The sequence below is a fragment of the Ursus maritimus genome, unplaced genomic scaffold (genome assembly GCF_017311325.1).
Source record: "Ursus maritimus isolate PB19 unplaced genomic scaffold, ASM1731132v1 scaffold_27, whole genome shotgun sequence".
Lineage (NCBI taxonomy): Eukaryota > Metazoa > Chordata > Mammalia > Carnivora > Ursidae > Ursus > Ursus maritimus.
Genome location: NW_024425230.1, coordinates 24,156,720 through 24,168,152, shown reverse-complemented (window position 1 = coordinate 24,168,152; position 11,433 = coordinate 24,156,720).

The following is an 11,433-nucleotide window of genomic DNA, read 5'->3' as shown; positions in this document are numbered from 1 at the left end:
CACGGGGAATACAGTCAATAATATTGTGATAATGTTGTTTGGTGCCAGATGGGGTCTCCATTTATCATGGTGAGTGCTGAGTAATGTATAGAACTCTTACTATGCTGTTCACCTGAAACTAATATTATACTGTATGTTAATTATACTTCAGCAATAAATAAAATTATTTAATGTAAAAACACTTCAAGAACCGTTTACTTAGTTTTATAGAGATTTCGATTAAAACTCTTTTACATACTCCTAGGAAGATATATTTAAATAATACTTGATAAATAAATAAAAAATAGATTTATTTTCATAAACATTTAGTGCAGAAACCTATACTTGATCCTCAAAGAGTTGGAAATAGAAAAAGATATTGAGGGGCGCCTGGGTGGCACAGCGGTTAAGCATCCGCCTTCGGCTCAGGGCGCGATCCCGGCGTTATGGGATCGAGCCCCACATCAGGCTCCTCTGCTGTGAGCCTGCTTCTTCCTCTCCCACTCCCCCTGCTTGTGTTCCCTCTCTCCCTGGCTGTCTCTATCTCTGTCAAATAAATAAATAAAATCTAAAAAAAAAAAAAAAAAGAAAGAAAAAGATATTGACGTAGGACACTTGGGTAATCCTACAGAGATACTGGTGTTTGCGCATTCTTTCAGATAACAGTACTATGCATATGCAAATACGAATGTATTTACAAATGTCTACACAAATTTACAAGATCCCACACAGGTAGAGATACAGGCACCTTTGCATAATTTTAAACAAGCCGTATATGCAGACACATGTATATAATCCCATATAGTATCAAATGCATGTATTTACATATAATCTTGTAGATATATGAGATATATAGATACACACAAATATATACGGGAGCTACATAGTCCTATATCAACAGTGACACAGATAGTTTCATGATTCCATAAAGGGACAGAAGCTAATACATTAAATAATACCATACTGAGAGGTAGGTTGTACTGATATCTACTGAGACACGATACAGTAAACACGCAAAGTTATGGAGAGGCATGGACATACATAATCTTGTAACGATATATTTAATTATACACTCCAAACAATTATTGATATAATAACATTTTTGTAATACTAAACAGATACCCACATATTTACAGAACACTAGATATATTAGTGTTCCATAAATCAAGCTGAAACATATATATAATCTGAAACATTATATAATCTGAAACAGAATCAGAGAAAGATTTAGAACATCATCTAAAGGTATGGATATATTTGCATAATCTTAACGAAATGCCCGTTTCACATAATCAATCTAGAAATAAGACATTTGAGTATTCCTTTATGAAGATACAGACATATTTACATAATCCATTACAGAAGTAGGCTTTCATATATATGTCTATATATTCCTGTAGAGATAGATGGATACTTACACACGTCCATGCAGGAATTTCGACACAGATACATTTATAAACTACTAGATATTAAAAATATCTAGAGATACATTTCCATCATATAATGATGCAAAAGATATATGTATCTTTATATATGTATTTATTTACATATTTATATATGTATGTGCATGTATGTAAACATATATTCCTGTGCATATATATATTTACATCGTTACGTATATACTTAAGCATGATCTTAAACAGATGTGGAATAAAATCCTGTTCCGATACAGATAGAAATGCAATTAATAATCCTATATAGTCAAAAAATCTATACTCATAATCCCAATGAAGTTACAGCTACAAAATCATTTATAGTTGTGTAAAAAAATAGATCATAACCTCACCCAGATCCACATTTGGGTTCAGGTTTATGCCCTTAATCCTGTCCATAACCTAGTCCCCAACCTCATACAGGTGCACACCTGCAACTCAATTCCCACCAACAACCAAAACCACACCCGTAACCTCAGCTCCTCCCCAATTTTGTATGCTGTCCCAATCTGAACTCAATTTCACACACACGTACAAACACACCCAATTGTACCCATAACCCGATCATGTATTATTACTCCTTTATAAATTAATATCTTCCTATTCCTCTATACATACCCAGACATATACCTAGTCCTCTATGCACATAAACAAATGTATATTTAATGATATGTTTACATATACCTGAATACCAATACATATATAGAGAGATATATTTAGCTCTATATATACTTAATTTACTATAATAATACTTAAGCTTATCTATTTGTCTGAATATGTATATTTCTGTACATACACATAATTCTACTTATATACACAAACACACAATTTTTTGTTTGGAGGGAGTTATGTTTGTCTTGCAATAATTGAATCATATATTTTCCCGCTTCCTTTTCTTTCCTAAAAGTACTTCATGGATAGTTTTCCAAATCAACTGATGGGCATCTAATTCATTCTTTCGATAGGCATTACATTTCTTTCGCATTTTTGCCACAACTAACAATGTTGTAATAAATATCTATGTGTATAGATTCTTACATACTGCGGCTTTTGTTTCTAGAGAAAGTTTTCCCAGGAATGAATTTCTGGGTCAAAAGCTATACATTATTTTAATAGATGTTGTCAGATTGCTTTCCAAAAAAGACGAACAGTTTACCTTGCCACCAGCCACGTGTAAGAGTACTTTTCCCATTGGTTCTTGCCAGCAACCGTTGTAAATCTTTTAATTCATTTTTACTAGTCTATAAATACTTAGTGCTATTTCATTGTTATTAATTCAATTTCCATTTCCCCGACTACTGATGGATTTGAGCAACTTTTCCTATTTTTTGAGCCTTTTGGAGTTGCTGTAACTGTGAATTATCACTGTATACACTTTGCTCACTTCCTTTCGGATTATTCCACACTTCCTCAATTTATTGGAGTACTTTTTATATTATAAGTAGTAATTTACGTCTGTCATATGGAGTACAACTACTTACCCAGACCTATTATTCATTCGATGACGGACATAAGGTATCATTTGCCCATACGGAAGTGCTTCACGTCAGACATCCACGTGAATTTTGAACCTTTGGCTGCCCTGTCTTGGTGAGGACCTCTCCCGCCCTCAGATTGCGTATCGAGTCCCAAATATTTCCTTGAAATATTTTTACTGTTTTAATTGTTTATTTAACTTCTCTGTGTGCTTGTTTGTGAATTCCTTTGCTTACTCAAACTGCCACCTACCCGTCTGGAGTGGTCTGCCTCTTTCCCGGGTGTCTCCTTGCCCTCCTTGTCTGGGTCGAGGATAATACGTCACCCAGGGAAGTTCGGAGCTTGCGAGCCAACAGCACCAGTGATTACCAAATATTATCACTTCTTTTTGTCTTAACGGATCTATCCAAACCTGAGAAATCTCAAAACGTTCAACTATAATTATATTCGGATGAAGCTTTCTTTATATTTGAAAGAGTTTTTACCTGCTGTATTATTGGGTGCTACAATGTGTATCGGCTTTCTTTGGGGAGGGGGATTAAGACGAGTCACTTCATAAATTATGCCTCATCCTCACTTCGTACATACATTATCATGCTTCGTGCCTTTGCGCCATCTCATTTGGTATTTCCATTTCAACCTACACTCTCTTTTTGTTTACGTTGGCCCTCGTATCTCTTTTCCATCCCTTTATTTTCAAGCTTTCTTTATAATTCTGTGTTTAATGAATTTCTTAAAAACAACATATAGCTGCATTTAAAAAAAATCAGTCTATATTTATTTTAATGAACTGCTCAACTTTATTGCAATTACTGAGCTAGTCCGTTGTATTCCTTCCATCTTTCCTGATGTTTCTTACTCATTTCGCCTAAGCGCGTTTTTTCTTTTACGTGTATTTGTGAGTGTGATCAAAAGAGCATTCTTTCTATTATTTTTACCTTTTGAATCTGAATATGGACTGTATTTTCTATTACAGTATTGGCCACCTTTTCTTTCCGATATCCTATGTCCTATGTCTATGACTCTATTGTCAAAACTGAAGTATTACACTTTTTGGAGATCATGACACCGTCATAGTGGGTTATAGACAGAATCGTATTTATAGGTAGTCACATGCTTGTTACGTATTGCGCGTCTACCATGTTCCAGAGACTTCTGAGGTGCTGGAGAGACTTCAGTGGACAAGAGAAGTCAAAGACCCATCCAGGCTGTTTCCAGCTGACTGAGCGGTGGTGTCAGTCACGGGAGGGGGTCCAGGGGAAGCTCCTCAGCTTATTCATGATGTTGAAAGCATCAAGCTGAGCGCCAATAATAATAGAGAATATTTATAGAGCGCTTAACTGTATCCCATTGTTCTATGGGGTTTGTTTTTTTTTTTAATGTTTGAACTCAATTCATGTTCACAACAGTTCTCTGAAGCAGGTGTGGTCACAATTTCTTCAGAAATTTTGAGGCACAGAGAAATTTAAGTTTCTCATGGGTCAAGGCTATGGGGCGGCAGAGTGGGGAGGTTCTGAGCACGAGATCCAGCTCCCACAGCCAGAACCGTTGTTCACTCAGCCTCTCTGGGTGAGATTGCCCCAGGAGTTCACGGAGATAAAGGAAAGAGGTCTACAGATGGAACCCTGGGACATGGCAACCGTCAGAGTCGGGACAAGGTGGAGGGACCAGCGATGGAGGCTGAAACGGATTGTCTGTTGAGTAGAAAGAAAATCAGAAATTAAGTGAAACTGATGTGTTAGGGAAGAATTGTGACACAAAGAAGGCCCAGGCCACCTCGAAGCCCCAACTCTGAGTGCTTCCCAGGCAACTCCTGAGTCCACCTTCATTGCGGTCCCTCACTGAAGCAGAGAGGTGGGGGGGGGAGGGGGAGAGGGAGAGAGGGAGGGAGGGAGGGAGGAAGGAAGGAAGGAAGGAAGGAAGGAAGGAAGGAAGGAAGGAAGGAAAATAATGGATATTAATGTAATATAAACAAACAAAAACCCCAGTAGACTTGATCAAAATCAAAGTTTTTAAAGGTGATAAAAATGGGCAAATTCTGATAAATCTCACTTTTTAAAGCTAGAGAAAGCACAAATATGCAACCTTAAGAACAAAGATGATTATATATCCACAGGTACAAAGGATATCTACATATATGAGGGTGTTATGCTCACACTTACAAAATACATCTGAAAATATAGACAAATTGAATTAACTCCCAGGAATCGATTATCAAAATCAACTCAGGAAGAAGAGGAAAACTTAAATAGACTCCAAGTCATACCAAAACACGGAGGAGTTAGTAAAATATCGACTTCCGAAAAGGTACAAAAAGACCTGCTCAGACTGTTTTACAGAAAAACATTTATTGAGTCTTTAGAAAAAAGAAAATTACATTTTTAAGAAACTGTTCCAGGGCATACGGAAATACAAAACGCTTCCCAGTTTATCATGTGAAATCAGCATAACCAACTAGGCAAAACAAACAAAGATAGAACTACAGATATGTCACTTTTGAAAACAGATGCGCATATTGCAAAAAAAGTATGTACTGACTATTTGAGTCCAGTCCAGTATGAAAGTGAATACTGCCTACAACCAAGCCCAGCGTATCCCAGGAAGGCAAAGGTGTTCCAACCTTAGGAAATTAACAAATTAAAGAAGAAAACATTAACAGATTAAAGAAGAAAAATCATACCTCCGTCCCAAAAGATGATGAAAAAACATATCTGAAGCTATTCCTGATGAAAAAATAAAAAGCACTAACAGAAGACCATCTTAGTAAACTACACATAGAAGAAAATGTCAGGGTACCTGGGAGGCTCAGTTGGTAAGCGTCTGACTCTTAGTTTCAGCTCCGGTCAGGATCTCAGGGTCATGAGATCGAGCCCTGCGTCAGGTTCCATGCTCAGCAGAGCGCATGCCTCAAGATTTTCTGTCTGCCTCTGCCCTCCTCCTTGCACGTGCTCTCTGTCTTTCTAAAATAAATAAATCTTTTTCTAAAAAGAAGAAAATGCCAATAAGCTAATAAGCAATATTGCAGAAAAAAGTCTCGGCTATGCGTATGTGCAATCTCTGGGACTACAGCCTAAACCATGAGGAAGAAGCCTTGAGGTGCGATGCCGCCCAGGACAGTGACGGAAGTAGCTCAGGATCATGGAAGATGCAGTTTCTCTCATATTTTCACTCGGACATCCTCACCGTCTTGGCATCCTCCTCACCGGCTCACCTGACAGTCATTACGTTACTCTGTAAAAATAGCAATGTGCCCTAGAGGAAGGACTATGTTCTCTGGCTCTGTGTAGAACAAGGAACATTTTCTAGAAGACTTTCGTTTCATTAGCCAGAATTGCTTCTCAAGCTCATTCTTAGGCCAATCGCTGGCAATGGGAGTGGAGTTCCGAAGCAAATACGGCGACGTGGGGCTGTATGGGTCACCCAAACAAAAATCATAGTTTCACTAAAAATCAGTAAGTGTGCTAGTTAGGGAACCAGCAGTGTCTGTGAGAGAGCTCTATCAAAAACCTGAAATAAACAGCATGTTTAATATATAAATAAATGCTGGAAAATTAGAGGCAGACCTCTTGAAGTCAGGAACAAGATGGGGCTGCCAATATCGGTCGTCGTTACCATTGTGTTGGAGATCCCAACAATGTATTCAATATTATTTGAGTATCTACTAGGCATCTGGTACCGTATTAGGTACCAAAACCAAAAAACACACACACACAAAAACCAAAAAAACACAATTATAAGTGAGTCTCAGATTCTGCCCTCTAGTAGAAAAAAACAGTAAATGCAAAATAACTGCACGTTATTCTAAAGGTTATGAGCTAGAGAAAAAGGGCACTTTCTCCAGATATGTGGATCCAGAAAGTCTTCCCTGAGAGATAGCTAAGCTGAGAGCTAAGAATTAGAAGGATCTGGCTGTGGAAGGGGGGAGCAAATGTTCCGGGTGGAGGAAAATGCCCAGAGGACAGAGAGGGTTGCAGTACCGGTGCTCAAGGATTGATGCAGTGGAAACATGGCGGACAAGGAGATACTTAGTGAACTTGGCCAAGTCAGGGAGGCACCGGATCATTGATGGCCTGTCTATCTTCTAGGAGTTTGGATTCTAATTGCATTGACAGCTATTGAAGGGCTAAGTTGGGGAATGATGGGATACAATGCCCAGTTCAGGAAAACCACTTCCACTATTCTTTGGAAATAAGATTGAGGAACACAAAGTAGACACGGGGATTCAAGTTTCAGGCAGTATTTGGAGATACAGTCCTAGAAAGGCCATGGATTCAAAATGAGGTCATTTAGGTGGGCCCTCATTCAATGTCTCGAGAAGAAGAGGAAGTTTGGAAACACACACGCAAAGAGGGAAGACAAGGCTCAGGGAGAAGACGGCCCGGCAAGAGCCAGGGAGATGCCTGGAGCAGATCCTTCCCGCACGGCCCGCAGAGGGAACCAGCCCTGCGACACCTTGATCTTGGACTTCCAGCCTCTAGATTGTGAGAGTAATTTCTGTTGTTGGAGCCACCCCCCGCCCCCGCCAGTCTGTGGTATTTTGTCATGGCATCCGGGAAACTAGAACAGCGGCCTAGACCGAGACAGGGGAAGCAAGAATACGGGAGAGCCAAGGCAAATTTATACACTGTTTGGATACAGAATCAGATGTACTGATGGGCCATCCAATGCAATCCTACAATGAAATAAGAGGTGGGAATACTGGAAGGGAAGAGACACATTGTCACTAGCACTGGTGACACAGCTGTTGCCCGAGAGCCTGCCCAAGGCTGCAAGGTCATGGGTCTCGGTCATCGTGATTACTTTCCTGAGCCCTGTCACTCTGTTTTCTTTTTACCAGTTGGAAGACCCAGCGCTGGCCTAAGAGCTGTCTTCAAGGACCTAAGGAGCTGTCACGGGGATCAGAAATCAGACTGGGTTTTCGAGGCTTCAGAAGGTAGACAAGGGAAATGGTAGAAATTATAGGGAGGCTCAAAAAAAGAAGTTATTTTAACGAGAAGTATCCAACAGAAGAGCTTTGTTGGTAATGAGGCTCCTGCCCCTGGAAATACTTAACCAAATGCCGAGAGTCAAAAGTGAGGCTCCCCTTTGAAGAGGAACTCTTCTCTGGAGGGAACTGAGGCCAGGTGACCTCTCGGGACTGCGCCGGTGCTGACTCAGCGATTCTAGGAGACGCGGTGCCCTGTTACTGTAACTCGGTAGTTGAGGCGGTGCCTCGTGGATCTCCGACGCTGAGGCAGGGAAACCCGTCCTGGGACTGGCCGCCCAGCGTGCAGTAGTGAATGCGGGGTGGCTACAACGCACCGGAGACACCCCCTAATTCCTGGGGCTACCAAACCCAGTCTCTTCTGTTGTCTTTGGTTGTGTGCCAAGCACAGGGGTCATCTCACTGGAGAAGCTAACTATCCTTTGAATCATTATTAACGTTTATCAAATGTTCAGTTTCTTTCCAGCAACATTTCCCACATATGGTTCCCTTTCCCATGTGGACTCCAATTCTGCTGTGGCCGTGGTGCTCCCAGGTTTTACTGTAGCACGAGGCAGCCCCGAAGAGCAGGCGAAATTGCTCTGCACCTAACGTTCCGTAAAAGTTTGGTGTGGGCGGAGGCTCGTGAGCCAGTCAGCGTTTGTAAAGCCCTGCCAGACGTGCCCAACAGTATTTCTTGCCAGGAAATTGCTTGATCGCTGGATCCCTGATGTTCGTGATCAGCAAAAATAAGCTTCTTAGAGTTGCTGTGTATGTGTGTGTTTTCAGCTGGGCTTAGTGTTTTGTTTTTTGGGTTTTTTTTTTTTTTTCAGTTTTAAGATATTTACAAACCATTCTTTATGTTGCCCATAAAATTGCAAAATCAAGTTTCCCTCCTGACATTCTGCACAAGCTTGTAAAGAAAACGCTGCAGCCACATGAGCAGCCCACGGCTCCCTTCCACAGTTACGGTTTGTAATGACTCTGGAAGTCACGGGCCAAGGAAGGATTAGGAGCTGGTGTTCAATGCTCTGACACTTCGGCAGGAGAAAGCAGTTGCCCGAGTGCTGATCTGCAAAATCCCACCATAGCGCCAGCCAGGCAGTGAGCACTTTGAAAGGGAAACAGATTTTGGTGACCATATGTGCAATTACGATCAGCCCCATGAGGATGGAATAGACAAGTGTGTTGGCTTGTCCAGATCCCGGGGTGCTGGAGCCAGGGCAGGCTGATGCCACTTCACTCCTGTGCAGAAGCTTGACCCACCTGACCCAGAACTCCAGGACTCCCCCCAAGAAGGGGAGGAGCACCATCAGGAGGCCTCAGCCAGGATCACAAGGTAAGCACTACGTCTCCCAGACGTGCGTCATCCAAACGGAGACATGTGGCCATTTCCTCGGACAGTGTTATTTTAGCTCACTTCCCCCTATGCCCCTGTCCCCTGATACCCTTGGCTTTTATCTGGCCTCATCTAATCCTGCTTCCCCTATAACCCGTGCCCCCGATCATCTGTGACAGATTTACACACTACCTTCATCTCTTTGCTTTGCTGGGTTGTGTTTTGTTTTAAGGCAAGAACCAGAAGGAAGAGTCACCTCAGTTTCCTACCAGTGAAGGGGTTTATGTAACAGCACAAAACAGGGGCCAAATGAAAGGGGTGACGGTTACTCTTGCTCACCAAGCCTGGCTAAAAGGCAGCTCTCTTGTTTTTCTCTTTGTCTAATCTTGGATTAGAAGATGAGTAAGGCACCATAATTCCTCAGTGATCATAACTCTTCCCTCTTCATGACCTTACCCATCCCCAAATGGCCCTAGGACTCCCCGGCACCCTCAAGCATGTCCTCTCACCACTGAAACGTCTTGGATTCTGGTCCCCGTCCAGCCACATTTCAGAGAGAACACTTAACAAAGCAGATCATGGCCAAGAACAGGCTCCAATAATAACCACAGCTGTGTAGTCATAGGCAAACGATACCCTCTCCAAACTGACAACATTCAGAATCTCGGCTTTGAAGGAAAAAATCAGGCACACTGACCAGGAGATACCCTCTCCGGTGACTTTCCCTGGCAGGTTATTTCTTATAATTCTAGAAACATGGGCACCTGTAGGACTGCTTCCTTGAACATCTTCTGTTCCCCAAAGTCTATTTATCTCCCACTGACTACACAGCAACCACTCCTTCAATCAGCACACATTTGCTGAGCCCAGGACACAGCACTGTCGGAAGAAGTGCAGATACTCAGACGGGAAGGAGACAGAGGCGGCCTGATGTGCCGTCTGGCTTCAAGAAAGCTCCCAAATGAGTTACTTGGCAATTGGAATCATTTCCTTTTCCTTTTTTTTTTTTTAAGATTTTATTTATTTATTATTTATTTGAGAGAGAGAGAGAGAGAGAGAGAAAGAAAGCACGAGCAGCAGGAGGATGCAGAGGGAGAGGGACAAGCAGACTTTGCCCTGAGCTCGGAGCCGGACGTGGGGCTCAATCCCACAGCCCTGAGATCATGGCCTGAGCTGAAATCAAGAGTCGGGCACTTGAACTGACTGAGTCACCCAGGAGCCCCGACTAGAATCATTTTCTATTAAATTAAATGATCTCAGTGCCTAATGCGACTAAGAGGTAGAAATTCCTGTGGCGGGACCTTCTAGAGGAAGGTCATGGAAGGTCATGGAAGGGCAGCGTGGCTGATTGCTCGGGGAAGCCACTCTTTAACACATGCTGGCTCCAAAGCCAAGAACACCGATTCCAGGTAAAGTCATGCTCCCCCTAGATTTCAAGTCACCTAAGGAAGGTATGGACTTCAGAGATAATATTCTAAAACTTAAAAAAAAAAATGTTTTTCTAAGGAACCGTGCTACTAAATCGCGGCCCAGAAACCAGTGGCAGCTACAGGGCTGGCGTGACTTGGTCCCTGTGTCTTATTCCAGACACCGAAAAACCAAGAGAGGAAGGAACAGCAACAATACATCGATTGATTTTTGTTTAATATAGTTCCTTCTTTTAAAATAGAAAGAAGTTATTTGCATTCTACTCTGTGCTAAAGGGTGAAAACGCCGGGAGTGTCCTAGCCCTTGAGATCATTACGCCTCAAATCGGATGTTCTTACCTGATACGTTCATTTCTGCCCCTTTTGCATTACCCCCACTCTGTTCACTTGCTCTCCCGACCGCCCCCCACCCCCACGCCGGGGCCTTTATTTGTTTAGCACAGGAATTGGCAACACAGGGCCCTGCCCCCTGCCTGCTTTCCCACAGCCTGGAAGCTAAGAGTAGCTTTTACGCTTTTAAATGGTTGGGGGGTAGGGGGTGAGGGGAGGAAAGAAGATTAGCTTGTGACCTGTGACAACAATGTGAAAGTTAGACTGGGACGCCCCAGACAATATTCAACAGGAGGGTGTAGCTGTGTTCTAATAAAACTTTATTTATTGGCTGCTTTTGCCACAGGACGGCTGAGCTGAGTCGTTGTGAGACAGGCATCAGGGCTCCCACAGCCCCAGCTGTGGACGTCACAGAAAACTCGGGCAACTCCTGGTTTGATCTTACCTTGTACTCGGTCTGACACGCTGGCTTCGTCTTTGCCTCTA